Source organism: Salmo trutta, chromosome 15 (assembly GCF_901001165.1).
Source record: "Salmo trutta chromosome 15, fSalTru1.1, whole genome shotgun sequence".
Lineage (NCBI taxonomy): Eukaryota > Metazoa > Chordata > Actinopteri > Salmoniformes > Salmonidae > Salmo > Salmo trutta.
In genome coordinates, this window is record NC_042971.1 from 63254497 (window position 1) to 63272671 (window position 18175).

Genomic DNA, 18175 nt, shown 5'->3' on the forward strand with positions numbered 1-18175 from the left:
TGTATGCTTTTGGAATTTTAACTAATATACACACAACAACAACAAATATGATTTTATGTGTGAGTTGATATGCTTTGTTGTTTATTTCTGAATTCGTGGTGTTTTTTTATGATGACTTTATTTATCATTGTAACAAGAAAGGCTTTGCCTTACTGTCTTCGTTTATGAACCACCATCCAGAGTGGAGAGCCCTGTGGATAGAAGGCTGACTGTGGGCTCCATCCAGAGTGGAGAGCTCTGTGGATAGAAGGCTGCCTGTGGGCTCCATCCAGAGTGGAGAGTCCTGTGGATAGAAGGCTGCCTGTGGGCTCCATCCAGAGTGGAGAGCTCTGTGGATAGAAGGCTGCCTGTGGGCTCCATCCAGAGTGGAGAGTCCTGTGGATAGAAGGCTGCCTGTGGGCTCCATCCAGAGTGGAGAGCTCTGTGGATAGAAGGCTGCCTGTGGGCTCCATCCAGAGTGGAGAGTCCTGTGGATAGAAGGCTGCCTGTGGGCTCCATCCAGAGTGGAGAGCCCTGTGGATAGAAGGCTGCCTGTGGCTCCATCCAGAGTGGAGAGCCCTGTGGATAGAAGGCTGTCTGTAGGCTCCATCCAGAGTGGAGAGCTCTGTGGATAGAAGGCTGCCTGTGGCTCCATCCAGAGTGGAGAGCCCTGTGGATAGAAGGCTGCCTGTGGGCTCCATCCAGAGTGGAGAGCTCTGTGGATAGAAGGCTGCCTGTGGGCTCCATCCAGAGTGGAGAGCTCTGTGGATAGAAGGCTGCCTGTAGGCTCCATCCAGAGTGGAGAGTCCTGTGGATAGAAGGCTGCCTGTGGGCTCCATCCAGAGTGGAGAGCCCTGTGGATAGAAGGCTGCCTGTGGCTCCATCCAGAGTGGAGAGCCCTGTGGATAGAAGGCTGTCTGTAGGCTCCATCCAGAGTGGAGAGCTCTGTGGATAGAAGGCTGCCTGTGGCTCCATCCAGAGTGGAGAGCCCTGTGGATAGAAGGCTGCCTGTGGGCTCCATCCAGAGTGGAGAGCTCTGTGGATAGAAGGCTGCCTGTGGGCTCCATCCAGAGTGGAGAGCTCTGTGGATAGAAGGCTGCCTGTGGAGTAGGCCTAGTGGGAGGATCACAGGTGTAATAAAGAATTCATGTTGGTATGTAAAGCTCTGTTAATATGTTAACCACATCTATGTTTATATTCTGCTTCTGTTGGTTTATATAGTAGGCTACTTGTAAAGGCTCACAGTTATACACCTATATAATTATTTTCTCATTAAAAAGAAAATCTGTCATTTTGTGACTATTGATTTATTATTGATTAAGCAGCTGATTGGTTTCCATGTGTGAGTTATTGTATAGTCCTTTTATTATACCTATTCAAATATGGTCACCGTTTATACACACACACACACACACACACACACACACACACACACACACACACACACACACACACTGATTCTCGTTATCTGTTATAGGCCTAATCAGCCAGACTGCCAGCTACTGTAGGCCTTGGTCACAATAACCAACCTTGATGCGCTTCAGAAGGTCATGCACAATATGTGCTTCTTCTTAATAACGTGGCCTACACAGCCTATTTTATCACAAAACAAATTAAATGGATGCCTTTTGACCTCAAAAATATATTTTTAATAAATATCAATGAATACCAATGAATAGACCAGAGATTGTATTCATTAAGGTGGATATTTGAGTCACTCATGCAGTAAGGTAAAGATTTGTTATCGGAGCTAACGTTAAAGCAACAGGTGCGTAATTTCAATAGGCTACACGAAGGTTTAATATTTACCATGACACAATAGCTTATATCAGGAGGGCTAACTAATGTTTTTACAAAATACATGTACAAATAAATGATTGAACCCCCCAAAAAAGATTGTATAGGGTTATTCACTAATGTGGATGTTTGGCTCATGAAGTAGCAATGTTCATTTCGTTAACGCAAATAGTGACTCAAATATTCGTCAAACACCTACTTTTCAGCGGCAATTGATGAGGCTATAACTGACTAAATAGACCCAGACAAATATATAAACTAAACCAAATTTTTTATTTTTTTTTCAGTTGACTAAAACGAGAAGAGACAAAATTTCCTCTATGACTAAAATCGAACTACTAAATGGACTGGACTAAGAGGTTTTTTGGAGAGATTTAAGAGCTTTTCAGTGATAAGCACAATGAATATTAGCAGCAAAGATGCGTTCAGCAGTGGGATGGATGCACCACACCTGGAAAAAACAGGCTACATCAGCTGGTGAGCTGCGGGGGCTACTTGTAAAGGCTCACAGTTATACACCTATATAATTATTTTCTCATTAAAAAGAAAAGCTGGTGAGCTGCGGGGGGGAGAAAGCGATGAGTGTGGGCAAACAGGTTGCTCCAGTTATACACATTGAACAGGTGACTCTCTGGCTTCGCCTTAGCTAACCAGTCACCATCATCCTTCTTAGTAGCTACCCTTTGCCTGGTTAAAAAACACAAGCTGCCTTACGAAATAAAACTCATTAAAAAACAATAACAGCATTGAGTTTAATAGGAATTACAACAGTCTGTTTTTCTCTCGCTTGAGTATAGAAAAGTGGGCGGTCTTTGAATTTGTAGTCTCGCTTAACCCCTCCCACTTCATTTCATATACAGGCCTGTAGCGTCAGAGAAAACGGCTTGATTCTCAGGCTAACTTCAGGCTAACTTCAGGCTAACATTAGGCTAACGTTAGGCTAACTTTAGGCTAACTTCAGGCTAACTTCAGGCTAACTTTAGGCTAACTTTAGGCTAACTTCAGGCTAACTTCAGGCTAACTTCAGGCTAACGTTAGGCTAACTTCAGGCTAACTTCATGCTAACTTTCAATATGATCCATAATACCAGCACTACTTTTTGGTTTCTTTCTATTGTGCATTGGCAGGCAACATTTTACATTCATAAAGGATATCGAGGGCCGTTGTAAAACTAGGCTAGCTGCGGGACGGACCATTAAAGATTTGTTCAGGCTACACTTTGTTCCGTTATGGTGCCCCATTAGCTAGGAAACAACTTGGGGCACGTTCAGATAGAAATATGCTATGTAGAACAAACATACTTCTCTGACATGTTGAATAAGGAATAGCGTAGGCTCTATTCATGGCTTTTCTATCTGTTACGTTGGAGACTGAACCTGATTCTGCTAAACATTACCAGTAGCCAAAACATTGTTTAGAATTAGCTTTGTCTTCTGTTATGAAAAGAAGTTTAATAAATCATTATTATTGCCATCGTATTGGGAGAGGTCAGTGACCAGCCGGAGGAAGGCGACACGACAGCACCCTCCTCAGGGGACAGGTACTCAGTGTAAAGCCAATTAGTACACACCTGGGCCCACTAATTGCTTTGTGTCTTCCTCTATATACATTACCGTTCAAAAGTTTGGGGTCACTTAGAAATGTCCTTGTTTTCTGAAAGAAAAGCAAAAAAAATGTGTAAAAAAATGGTCCATTAAAATAACATCAAATTGATCAGAAATACAGTGTAGGTCATTGTTAAAAGGTCGTCTGAAATCAGAGTGGAGCTAAGGGGTGAGGTGCTGACTACTAAAACCTCTGTTAGCTTCCTGGGATGTATCCTTGATGGAAGCTTGGGAGGTGTGAACATGGCCAATAAGGTGCTAGAAAGTCCAAGCTGCTTGATAAGGACTCCATGAAAGTGCTAGCTACTGCCCTCATTCAATGCCATTTTCACTATGCTAGTACTTCCTGGTTCGGGGACTTATCTAAACTTATGAAGGGGAAGCTCCAGATAGCCCAGAACAAGCTGATCAGGGGTAGTATTGAAGGAGCGTCCACGTACTCACATAGGCAGGAGCTGCTTTCAGGAACTAAACTGGCTGCCTGTTGATGCTAGGGTGTCCCAGATTAGACTAGGTTTGGTTTACAGGAGGATTTATGGTCCTGCGCCCAGATATCTAAGTGATTACTTTCCTCGTGTTACCGGATGCACACAATCACAGCACCAGATCAGGTGTTGCTGATGTGTGCTCCTACAGGTTCAGGCGTAATGCTGGGAAACGTACTTTCCTGTACACTGGAGCCTCAGAATGGAATGAGTTGCCTCTGCCCATAAAAACAACATCCTCTCTGGACAGCTTTAAAAAATAAAGTAAAAATATGTTTGATGTCTTCTGTGCCCATATGAATAACCCCTATGATGTAACTGGAATGATGAGATAGATGTTCTTCTTCTATGTTTTTGTTTTATTATTTCACTGCCGTACTGTGTTCCATCTTGTCCAGCCATCTTGTCTCAAGAGGACCACAATGGAAATCAGTCACAGACTTTGTGTGTTATCCTCCATGATTTTATTCATGTGCATGTATGGCTTTTTCAAGTTTTATGTGTACTTGTTTTTTTTAAATGGTTGAATTAATAAACTAAACTAAAAAAAACTAAACTAATGTTGTAAATGACTATTGTAGCTGGAAACGGCTGATTTTTTAATGGAATATCTACATAGGCGTACAGAGGCTCATTATCAGCAACCATCACTCCTGTGTTCCAATGGCACGTTGTGTTAGCTAATCCAAGTTTATCATTTTAAAAGGCTAATTGATCATTAGAAAACCCTTTTGCAATTATGTTAGCACAGCTGAAGGGAGGGATAGCAAACTATTTTGGACTAAATTCCTCTAAAACGCCACTACACTATATCAGACTGGGTAAATAACTCCTCTATATCTGACTGGGTAAATAACTCCTCTATATCTGACTGGGTAAATAACTCCTCTATATCTGACTGGGTAAATAACTCCTCTATATCTGACTGGGTAAATAACTCCTCTATATCTAACTGGGTAAATAACTCCTCTATATCTGACTGGGTAAATAACTCCTCTATATCTGACTGGGTAAATAACTCCTCTATATCTGACTGGGTAAATAACTCCTCTATATCTGACTGTAGTGACTGTAGTGCCTTGCGGTCGGAGGCCGAGCAGTTGCCATACCAGGCAGTGATGCAACTAGTCAGGATGCTCTGATGGTCTGTGTTCTCTCTCTCGCTCTCCCATGTAATGTGTAATATCTATGCAGGCTGAATTAGGAATTTACATGATCATTCTTATGTAATTGTATTCTTCTATACGTTTGTAATATTTCTGTTGTTGGAAGAGAATAGGATGTTATGCAGAATAATCTGTTTGCTGGACAAGGCTATGTATGTATGTTTGTGCACATGGAAGTCAGTGATTGATAAAAGATGTTATATGTTTAAAAAAAATTATAAAATAATTCTACCCTGAAACTGTAACTAATTGGTAATTAGTTGTTTATGTAGTATGTATAATGCATAATTAAAGTATTAAACATAAGTCCAACTAGGTTGGACTGGGAGGGAGATAAATGTGGTGTGTATGTGTGTGTCTAAGAAAATACCGAGAACAATTACCCGACCTGGCTAGAACTCTGAGAAACTTATGATAGGACAGGGAGGGGACTGAGCACGCACCCCTTCTCAAGGTTCCTCTAATCTCGGGGGAACGGACAGCTCTGGGTAGTGATTAACAGTGGTGAGAACCCTGAGAAACTTATGATAGGACAGGGAGGGGACTGAGCACGCACCCCTTCTCAAGGTTCCTCTAATCTCGGGGGAACGGACAGCTCTGGCTAGTGATTAACAGTGGTGAGAACTCTGAGAAACTTATGATAGGACAGGGAGGGGACTGAGCACGCACCCCTTCTCAAGGTTCCTCTAATCTCGGGGGAACGGACAGCTCTGGCTAGTGATTAACAGTGGTGAGAACCCTGAGAAACTTATGATAGGACAGGGAGGGGACTGAGCACGCACCCCTTCTCAAGGTTGCTCTAATCTCGGGGGAACGGACAGCTCTGGGTTGTGATTAACAGTGGTGAGAACCCTGAGAAACTTATGATAGGACAGGGAGGGGACTGAGCACGCACCCCTTCTCAAGGTTCCTCTAATCTCGGGGGAACGGACAGCTCTGGGTAGTGATTAACAGTGGTGAGAACCCTGAGAAACTTATGATAGGACAGGGAGGGGACTGAGCACGCACCCCTTCTCAAGGTTCCTCTAATCTCGGGGGAACGGACAGCTCTGGGTAGTGATTAACAGTGGTGAGAACCCTGAGAAACTTATGATAGGACAGGGAGGGGACTGAGCACGCACCCCTTCTCAAGGTTCCTCTAATCTCGGGGGAACGGACAGCTCTGGGTTGTGATTAACAGTGGTGAGAACCCTGAGAAACTTATGATAGGACAGGGAGGGGACTGAGCACGCACCCCTTCTCAAGGTTCCTCTAATCTCGGGGGAACGGACAGCTCTGGGTAGTGATTAACAGTGGTGAGAACTCTGGAGAAGCACACAACTCACCTACTGTTCGTGTGTATGTATGTGCTTAGGATATGTGGTCCCGTGTGGCTCAGTTGGTAGAGCATGGTGTTTGCAACGCCAGGGTTGTGGGTTCGATTCCCATGGGGGGCCAGTATGGAGTCAAAAATTTATGAAATGTATGCATTCACTACTGTAAGTTGCTCTGGATAAGAGCGTCTGCTAAATGACTAAAATTTGACAACCCTCCCACTCTGTCTGCCGTCTTTGCTCTCGTTTCCTTATTAGGATGCCGGTGGGCGGAGTTGGTCTTCAGCTACATGGGAAACACCTGGACCCGGGTGTGTCCCAGGATAAATAGACCTCTTCCACATTCATTGGAGAGACTCTCTCCATGCAGACACCTTTATTTGATTTCTGTTGTGGTAGTTTTGTGGCTTTTTGGTTATTTGCTTTGGCACCCTTCAACACCCTGCATTATTACATTCAGGTATGCAAAACACTCACTTACACTACTGATTACTGATTACTGAGTTACTTTATTTAATAAATATATATTTTGATATTCCTTGTCTCCACGTTGTCTCCCTTTTGTTGCGAACTCTGAGCCGGTTCGTAACAGATGTCTTTGTATAATGAACTTCAGAGTACGTGAATAAACATTTTCACTATTGTAAGCTGGGACTCTCGTCTGTTTCATTCAACCAGAATCTTACAAACTCTGGGTTGCAGACTGAGTAGATTAATTGAAGTTTATGAACATTGATAACGAAATTCACATAACAGTGGTACACACTACAGTTCAACAGCTTGGGTCACTTACATTTACATTTTAGTCATTTAGCAGACGCTCTTATCCAGAGCGACTTACAGTAGTGAATGCATACATTTCATTTTCATTTCATAATTATTATTTTTTTTTTGGACTGGCCCCCCGTGGGAATCGAACCCACAACCCTGGCATTGCAAACACCATGCTCTACCAACTGAGCCCCAGGGAAGGCCACTTAGAAATGTCCTTGTTTTTTGAAAGAAAAGCACATTTTTTGTCCATTTAAAATAATATCAAATTGATCAGAACTACAGTGTAGACATTGTTAATGTTGAAAATGACTATTGTAGCTGGAAACGGCTGATTTTTAATGGAATATCTACATTGGCGTACAGAGGCCCATTATCAGCAACCATCACCCCTGTGTTCCAATGGCACGTTGTGTTAGCTAATCCAGGTTTATCATTTTAAAAGGCTAATTGATCGTTACAAAACCCTTTTGCAATTATGTTAGTGTTGGTTCCACTTTTCTGGCCTTCGTTATTTACTTAAAAAATAAGGAATACTCAAAATGTGCATGTATAAATCATAACAATTTTAATCAAAATACAGAAGTCAAAGATCAAACATCAAACATACAACTGATGTCTCTCCTGAGTTCTGAAAAAAAGAGACAAGGTCTAAGTTGCTTTTATGTGTTTGCAGTCAACCCCTAGTGATGTAACTGCCTACGTCAACACCTTCTACTCATGAGACCATGCCCATGCATATACAGTTTTACAAACTTGCAGAAGAAAACAATAGTTCCAGTGTTTTCTAAGGGCTCAGCAGTAATTTTCCACTTTTCCACAGTCAGTATGGGAATGATGCTCAAGCTTCCATTTCCTAACGATTCTATCCACGGGTGCCTGCTGGTATAATTACACCACACAGAGTTGGTATTTCTTACCGTGAAGACTGACTCACCTCTTCTGAGATGAGTTCTAAGCCATAAAGGGATCTGCCTGCTTCCTTCTACCACATTAGGTAAGTTTGATACCTTCTTGTGACCACCCCAACATACATCTGTCCCATGATCCCCGGCTAACCTCTCAGTCCTTTTCCCAAAGAACAGTCCTGTGGTCTCCCTTCGCCTAGTAGGTAGTTTCTCAGTACCTCTCTGCATAAAGTATAAAAACCCACATTCAAACTCCGTCCTTCTCATAGGCTCAACCTGACTCCCAAACATTCAGTGGTTGATGTTTTTTCATTTATTGTTTTTACCTTTATTTAACTAGTCCAACGCTCTAACCACTAGGCTACCTGCCGCCTCTACACTCTAACCACTAGGCTACCTGCCGCCCCCCATGTAGGCTTTCTAAATACTAAAATCTGGGTTCCTGGCCTCTTAGTCTGATTTCCAATTTTTCTCACTATTTGTATCCATTTGTTGTTTTCCTCAGATCCCCCAGTGGGTCCTGTGGCTGAGCCAACAAGGAGACCCATGGAAAGGATGATGGGGAAAACAAACCACCAGACCACCGGTGTAATCTCTGTCTCCTAGTTATAGAACCTGAGTGTGAAATGATGTCTCCTTCTGCTCGTTGACTAGAGTCGCCTTCTTCATCTTTCTTTCCGGCCTTTTGGCCTGGGCCCTCTGCTTCTGTCCTTTGGCTCTGACCTTCTTCCTCCTTCAGATGTCCTCTGGGCCCTTTTCTCCCTCCCTCCAGTCGCTCATCCATGGCTTCCACTCTGGGAGGTGCTTGCAGTGGGAGAGATGATGCCAGCCGGACCTCTCCGTTACCCAGATTGCAATCGGTGTTGCCATGGTCACCTGGACGGGTCCCCATCCATCTTGGCTGGTTCCATTTTCTTTTATGGACTTGTCTTTTTCACTCAGTCTCCTACGCAGATGGTCAGAGCATCTGGATCCTCACCTGGGATTGGTTCTGCTGCTTTGCTAGTGTGAGAGTGGAGAAAACTTACAACAGAAGTTAGTTCCTTCACATACTCAAGATCGTCACACCGTGTCTCAGTTATGTCTATCTGTCGGTCAGTCATAGGTCGAACACCTGGTGTGTTCATGGGACGTCTTGTTAACATTTCATAAGGTGTACACACAATAACTTTGTTAAGGCTGCTGTGCATTTTCATGAGAACAATGGGCAAGCATTTCACCCAGCTCATTTTTCATGAGGACAAGAAGCAAGCATTCCACCCAGCTCATTTTTGTGGTATGGCAGGCTTTTGCAAGCCCCCCTTTGATCATTTAATTTGCCCTCTCTGTAATCCCGTTACTCCGCGGGTGATAGATGGACACAAACTTCTGGTCAACACCCATCATTTTGGCCACTTGGGCAACCACATCTCCTATGAGATGGGTCCCATTGTCTGCAGACAAAACCTCAGGCACTCCTAACCTGAGTATAATTTCTCTGACTAGCAATTGTTCAACTGTTCGCGCATCGCAGTCGGTGGTGGGAAATGCTTCTACCCACCTGGTGAACCTGTCAGTTATCACCAGGCAGTATCTCTTTCTTTTCGCCCTACCATGTCTATGAAATCAATAGCAAGGTGGACAAAAAGGTCCTTTTGGAGTGGGGAACTTCCCTGGTTGCAGTGGAGTTCCCTTGTTTATGTTATATAACAAACATGTCGCGCAACGATAAATGAACTGTTTTACGGTGCTGATTCAAATTTGGGCAAAACCATTGGGCCGAAATCTTCTCTTCCTCCATATCCCCCCTCTGACAAATGGCTCACTCCATGAGCCAATCGGCAAATAGTAGAGATCATGGTTGACGGTAAACAGAGCATGCCAGACAAAAGATGTAGCCATAAGCCAGACCTATTAGTAAACCCTCTTGCTCTCCAAACCCCACACCATGCTGAGTCTGAGTAGACAGTAAAGGCCTTCCCTTCCCCCAATTCACAAGCTGTGTTCAGAGCTAATAAATCTACCTGTTGCACTGATAAAGGGTCTGGTAGGGGCACTACTACTACAGCAAATCCGACATGTTTCTTCCCTGTGCTTTGATCTATATAAGCAGAACCATCAACAAATAGCACCATATCAGAGTCAAACAGAGGTTCATCAAACAAGTCTTTGTCCGGTACACATTCCTTGGCTGTCCCCGATGTCCCTGTTATTGATACTGATGATTTGCTCAGAGATGCCCGAACAAGGTTTGCCTAAACAGGAACAGTGAGCTCCAGGGTCTATTGGAAATGGTATGTCATATCCATTAACATTAAGAGTAACCATTGGCTCTTCTCTTCCATCATTGAATTCATACTGGAGCAGGAGAGCAGGGGAGAAGGGGAATCGGGGAGCAGGGGAATCGGGGAGCAGGGGAGTCGGGGAGCAGGGGAATCGGGGAGCAGGGGAGTCGGGGAATCGGGGAGCAGGGGAGTCGGGGAGCAGGGGAGTCGGGGAGCAGGGGAGTCGGGGAGCAGGGGAGAAGGGGAGCAGGGGAGTCGGGGAGCAGGGAGCAGGGGAGTTGGCGAGCAGGGGAGTCGGGGAGCAGGGGAGTTGGGGAGCAGGGGAGCAGGGGAGTCGGGCGCCTTCATTGTTGATTCTGAGGGAAATAATAACTGTTGTTGTTCTGAATTCCCATTGGCCACGGCTGTCCTCTATCCTTGTCCATAGGGCATACCTCATTTGCACTAACTGTATATAGACATTTTGTTTTCTTTTGTTCTACTGTATTATTGACTCTTTGTTTTGTTTTATTCCATGTGTAACTCTGTGTTGTTGTATGTGTCGAATTGCTACGCTTTATCTTGGCCAGGTCTCAATTACAAATGAGAACTTCTTCTCAACTAGCCACCTTGGTTAAATAAAGGTGAAATAAAAATAAAATAAAAATGTGGTCCTGGAGGAGAATTTTCAGCTCCGGGCTAGTGGTCCTGTGGCTGAGGAGCATATTGTTGCCATGGTGGGTAGTACACTCCAAGATGTGCATCAGCAAAGTTTCCTCTTCCTCTGCCAGGCCCAAAGTTTCCTCTGCCCCTGTAATAACCTCTTCCTCTTTCATTTCCCCTACATTGCGAACTCACATGTCCCAACTGCCCACAGGACCAGCGTTGAGTGTTGTTCCAGTCACGAAGGGCTCTGGCGGGCCCACCTCCTCTTCCAGTCCATGTTTGTGGGTCACGTTAATAATGCTGAGCTGTGAAAAGCACATACCCTGCAGGCACCAGCTTTCACAGGTGTGACTGATGTGACTGTGGAGGAGTGGCAGACTGTGGTTGTGGTGAGACTGTAGCAACAACTTTGAGCAGCCATCATATTGTGAGTAAAACCCACCACTTCCTGTCTGGATCTGTGCAAGCTGGGCCTTCTTCAGTGCAATGCCTAGTCCTCCTTGTCTTGCTGTCTGAATAGGTCAACCATGGATGTTGACACATTGGACTTTTCTTTTGCTTCTGCAGTTGGGATGTCGAGGGAAACTCCCTCGGGGCACTGTGCCTCTTTCTTTTCATCCAATTTTATTGTTTTTCTGCCACTTGTTGCTGCTGTCCACCTCCTTCATCAGAGTCCCTTTGAAGATAACTGTAGTTGCTTCTCCATTTTCTTCTGTCAGTGGTATGAGAGGGTAGCTCTGTGTGTAGTCACCCAGGGGGTCTTCTGGGTTGATTCTCATACGGCAGCGGGGCGGTGCGGAGAACTCCTGTTCTGTCTCTGTCCTGACTCTTTTCTTTCCTTCTGCACTCTATTGTTTTCTCCAGGTTTCGTTTGGTCACGGTAGCCTTGTTAATGATGATCTGTCCTTATCATTCCTATCACAGTTTCTGCGTGTAATGTGTTTTCCAAATTCTATAGGGTTATCCTAAAGTGGGTGTAATATGAAGGAATATGCCAATGTAAATTCTTCTCTATCGCCTTTCAGTGTATGTTAAACAACAGTGGGTGATACTGTAATCCTAATTCTACTCTCACTTACTCCAGGCTACAGTAAATGGTTCTACTAAAACTCAAAGATATTTCACACACGGGCTTCACAGAGACAACTGCATGATAGACTTCAATTCCTAATATTATATCTTAAAGGGGTAGAGTAACAGCGCCACAGGATTCAACTGGCTGTTACGTAGGTGGGACGATTTGGTGCCACCTGCCCTAGAGAGGTTAAAGGGGTAGACCTGCCCTAGAGAGGTTAAAGGGGTAGACCTGCCCTAGAGAGGTTAAAGGGGTAGACCTGCCCTAGAGAGGTTAAAGGGGTAGACCTGCCCTAGAGAGGTTAAAGGGTGTAGAGTAACAGTAATATGTTATTCACCAGTGTCCCCATGGTAATAGAGTTACAAAGTCATTTTATATGAAAATCGCTACAGAAAACTACTTCCTTGTGATCATTTTACTGGTATACTAAAGGTTGTACATTTCCTATACTGTCCTACGGTAGGAAAGTGCAGCTAACAAATATGTTTAAACTTTTATTCAAATAACTTCTGTCCTACTCCAAACTTTTTATCCCACCATTACCCAATAAAAACCCCCCTTTACAGGCCTTTGCAGACATGGTGAGCGTCGGTTTGGTTTTACTTGACAGTCAGCCGTGTGATGATAATGGTGTAGGTGCCCTACGTCAGCCTTTCCTACCTATTATCTAACTTGCAATCATGTCAACAGTGGATGTTGTATTCGTTCTAACTCTATTTCCTCCACTGTCTTCTCATATGCCCATAAATCACAACCTCCTCTCCATCAATTCACCTTAAAAGGCTTCTTAACTATCCTTCCTACAAGTAATTATAGGTCGTATTTCAACAAACTATGTTGAGGGTATTACTCCTCAGGGTGTAGGGTAATATGTTGAGGGTATTACTAGTTCCTCAGGGTGTAGGGTAATATGTTGAGGGTATTACTAGTTCCTCAGGGTGAAGGGTAATATGTTGAGGGTATTACTAGTTCCTCAGGGTGTAGGGTAATATGTTGAGGGTATTACTAGTTCCTCAGGGTGTAGGGTAATATGGTGAGGGTATTATTCCTCAGGGTGTAGGGTAATATGTTGAGGGTATTACTAGTTCCTCAGGGTGTAGGGTAATATGTTGAGGGTATTATTCCTCAGGGTGTAGGCTAATATGTTGAGGGTATTACTAGTTCCTCAGGGTGTAGGGTAATATGTTGAGGGTATTACTAGTTCCTCAGGGTGTAGGGTAATATGTTGAGGGTATTACTAGATCCTCAGGGTGTAGGGTAGTATGTTGAGGGTATTACTAGTTCCTCAGGGTGTAGGGTAATATGTTGAGGGTATTACTAGTTCCTCAGGGTGTAGGGTAATATGTTGAGGGTATTACTAGTTCCTCAGGGTGTAGGGTAATATGTTGAGGGTATTACTAGTTCCTCAGGGTGTAGGGTAATATGTTGAGGGTATTACTAGTTCCTCAGGGTGTAGGGTAATATGTTGAGGGTATTACTAGTTCCTCAGGGTGTAGGGTAATATGTTGAGGGTATTACTAGTTCCTCAGGGTGCAGGGTAATATGTTGAGGGTATTACTAGTTCCTCAGGGTGTAGGGTAATATGTTGAGGGTATTACTAGTTCCTCAGGGTGTAGGCTAATATGTTGAGGGTATTATTCCTCAGGGTGTAGGGTAATATGTTGAGGGTATTACTAGTTCCTCAGGGTGTAGGATAATATGTTGAGGGTATTACTAGTTCCTCAGGGTGTAGGGTAATATGTTGAGGGTATTACTAGTTCCTCAGGGTGTAGGGTAAAATGTTGAGGGTATTATTCCTCAGAGTGTAGGGTAATATGTTGAGGGTATTACTAGTTCCTCAGGGTGTAGGGTAATATGTTGAGGGTATTACTAGTTCCTCAGGGTGTAGGGTAATATGTTGAGGGTATTACTAGTTCCTCAGGGTGTAGGGTAAAATGTTGAGGGTATTATTCCTCAGGGTGTAGGGTAATATGTTGAGGGTATTACTAGTTCCTCAGGGTGTAGGGTAATATGTTGAGGGTATTACTAGTTCCTCAGGGTGTAGGGTAATATGTTGAGGGTATTAGTAGTTCCTCAGGGTGTAAGGTAATATGTTGAGGGTATTACTAGTTCCTCAGGGTGTAGGGTAATATGTTGAGGGTATTATTCCTCAGGGTGTAGGGTAATATGTTGAGGGTATTACTAGTTCCTCAGGGTGTAGGATAATATGTTGAGGGTATTACTAGTTCCTCAGGGTGTAGGGTAATATGTTGAGGGTATTATTCCTCAGGGTGTAGGGTAATATGTTGAGGGTATTACTAGTTCCTCAGGGTGTAGGGTAATATGTTGAGGGTATTATTCCTCAGGGTGTAGGGTAATATGTTGAGGGTATTACTAGTTCCTCAGGGTGTAGGGTAAAATGTTGAGGGTATTATTCCTCAGGGTGTAGGGTAATATGTTGAGGGTATTACTAGTTCCTCAGGGTGTAGGGTAATATGTTGAGGGTATTACTAGTTCCTCAGGGTGTAGGATAATATGTTGAGGGTATTACTAGTTCCTCAGGGTGCAGGGTAATATGTTGAGGGTATTATTCCTCAGGGTGTAAGGTAATATGTTGAGGGTATTACTAGTTCCTCAGGGTGTAGGGTAATATGTTGAGGGTATTACTAGTTCCTCAGGGTGTAGGGTAATATGTTGAGGGTATTACTAGTTCCTCAGGGTGTAGGGTAATATGTTGAGGGTATTATTCCTCAGGGTGTAGGGTAATATGTTGAGGGTATTACTAGTTCCTCAGGGTGTAGGGTAATATGTTGAGGGTATTACTAGTTCCTCAGGGTGTAGGGTAATATGTTGAGGGTATTACTAGTTCCTCAGAGTGTAGGGTAATATGTTGAGGGTATTACTAGTTCCTCAGGGTGTAGGGTAATATGTTGAGGGTATTACTAGTTCCTCAGGGTGCAGGGTAATATGTTGACGGTATTACTAGTTCCTCAGGGTGTAGGGTAATATGTTGAGGGTATTACTAGTTCCTCAGGGTGTAGGCTAATATGTTGAGGGTATTACTAGTTCCTCAGGGTGTAGGGTAATATGTTGAGGGTATTATTCCTCAGGGTGTAGGGTAATATGTTGAGGGTATTACTAGTTCCTCAGGGTGTAGGGTAATATGTTGAGGGTATTACTAGTTCCTCAGGGTGTAGGGTAATATGTTGAGGGTATTACTAGTTCCTCAGGGTGTAGGGTAATATGTTGAGGGTATTACTAGTTCCTCAGGGTGTAGGGTAATATGTTGAGGGTATTATTCCTCAGGGTGTAGGGTAATATGTTGAGGGTATTACTAGTTCCTCAGGGTGTAGGGTAATATGTTGAGGGTATTAGTAGTTCCTCAGGGTGTAGGGTAATATGTTGAGGGTATTACTAGTTCCTCAGGGTGTAGGGTAATATGTTGAGGGTATTACTAGTTCCTCAGGGTGTAGGGTAATATGTTGAGGGTATTACTAGTTCCTCAGGGTGTAGGGTAATTTGTTGAGGGTATTACTAGTTCCTCAGGGTGCAGGGTAATATGTTGAGGGTATTACTAGTTCCTCAGGGTGTAGGGTAATATGTTGAGGGTATTACTAGTTCCTCAGGGTGTAGGGTAATTTGTTGAGGGTATTACTAGTTCCTCAGGGTGTAGGGTAATATGTTGAGGGTATTATTCCTCAGAGTGTAGGGTAATATGTTGAGGGTATTATTCCTCAGGGTGTAGGGTAATATGTTGAGGGTATTACTAGTTCCTCAGGGTGTAGGGTAATATGTTGAGGGTATTACTAGTTCCTCAGGGTGAAGGGTAATATGTTGAGGGTATTACTAGTTCCTCAGGGTGTAGGGTAATATGTTGAGGGTATTACTAGTTCCTCAGGGTGTAGGGTAATATGTTGAGGGTATTACTAGTTCCTCAGGGTGAAGGGTAATATGTTGAGGGTATTACTAGTTCCTCAGGGTGAAGGGTAATATGTTGAGGGTATTACTAGTTCCTCCTCTGTATTAAGTATACTTATACTATTCCAATGTAATGCCTGTTCCTCGTCCTCCTCCGTATTAAAAACCCACTTACAACGGCTCTCAGTCCTCAGACCAAATAATCCATTCTCGATTCGTTTATCTCCCCACCCACTGTGCATTTCACTCACACCAAAAACACGACTGACAACATATTATTTCTATCTTCCAGGTGTCCCGTAGGTTATCGACTGTTTCAGAACTGTTCTCTCAGCGAATACCACAGATAACTTCACAGATCTTTATTGTAAAGGGTTTAAACACTGTTTCTCATGCTTGTTCCCTCAACAATGACGTAAATGTAAATGTTCAATGAACCATAAACAATTAATGAACATGCACCTGTGGAACGGTCATTAAGACACTAACAGCTTACAGACGGTAGGCAATTAAGGTCAAGGTTATGAAAACTTAGGACATTAAAGAGGCCTTTCTACGGACTCTGAAAAACACCAAAATAAAGATGCCCAGGGTCCCTGCTCATCTGTGTGAACGTGCCTTAGGCATGCTGCAAGAAGGCATGAGGACTGCAGATGTGGCCAGGACAATAAATTGCAATGTCCGTACTGTGAGACGCCTAAGACAGCGCTACAGGGAGACAGGACGGACGGCTGATCGTCCTCGCAGTGGCAGACCACATATAACAACACCTGCACAGGATCGGTACATCCGAACATCACACCTGCGGGACAGGTACAGGATGGCAACAACAACTGCCCGAGTTACACCAGGAACGCACAATCCCTCCATCAGTGCTCAGACTGTCCACAATAGGCTGAGAGAGGCTGGACTGAGGGCTTGTAGGCCTGTTGTAAGGCAGGTCCTCACCAGACATCACCGGTAACAACCTATGTGTACAAACCCACCGTCGCTGGACCAGACAGGACTGGCAAAAAGTGCTCTTCAGGTTTTGTCTCACCAGGGGTGATGGTCGGATTCACATTTATCATCGAAGGAATGAGCATTACACCGAGGCCTGTACTCTGGAGCGGGATCGATTTGGAGGTGGAGGGTCCGTCATGGTCTGGGGCGGTGTGTCACAGCATCATCGGACTGAGCTTGTTGTCATTGCAGGCAATCTCAACGCTATGCGTTACAGGGAAGACATCCTTCTCCCTCATGTGGTACCCTTCCTGCAGGCTCATCCTGACATGACCCTCCAGCATGACAATGCCACCAGCCATACTGCTCTTTCTGTACATGATTTCCTGCAAGACAGGAATGTCAGTGTTCTGCCATGGCCAGCGAAGAGCCCGGATCTCAATCCCATTGAGCAGGTCTGGGACCTGTCGGATCGGTGGCTGAGGGCTAGGGCCATTCCCTCCAGAAATGTCCGGGAACTTGCAGGTGCCTTGGTGGAAGAGAGGGGTAACATCTCACAGCAAGAACAGGCAAATCTGGTGCAGTCCATGAGGAGATGTACTGCAGTACTTAATGCAGCTGGTGGCCACACCAGATACTGACTGTTACTTTTGATTTTGACCCCCCCTTTGTTCAGGGACACGTTAGTCCATTTCTGTTAGTCACATGTCTGTGGATCTTGTTCAGTTTGTCTCAGTTGTTGAATCTTGTTATCTTCATACAAATATTTACACATGTTAAGTTTGCTGAAAATAAACGCAGTTGACAGTGAGAGGACGTTTCTATTTTTGCTGAGTTTATAACAAATAACATACATTGACATACAACAATTACCACACATTCATTGACTTCTACATGCACATTTCAGGTTCCTTTGTTTTTATAATTACAAGAGGGAGGCGGTGCATTTATATACCAGTAAAACACTGAACACCCACTTCTTATAAATGACAGACTTCGATATAACAGGTGTCTGCTTACTTTATAATTTGGTGATCAGAGAAGGGGGGGGTTCAGGTTCCGTCCAGTAGTGTTACACTCCCTCCCTCCCTCCCTCCTGGCTAGCTCGTCAAATGTTGGTTCCACTTTTCTGGGCTCCGTTATTTACTTAACAAATAAGGAATATTCAAAATGTGCACTTATAAATCATAACAATTTTAATCAAAATACAGCTGTAAACAGAAGTCAAAGATCCAACTGATGTCTCTCCTGAGTTCTGCAAAATAGGAAAAGTCCAAGTTGCTTTTATATGTTTGCAGTCAACTCCTAGTGATGTAACTGCCTACGTCA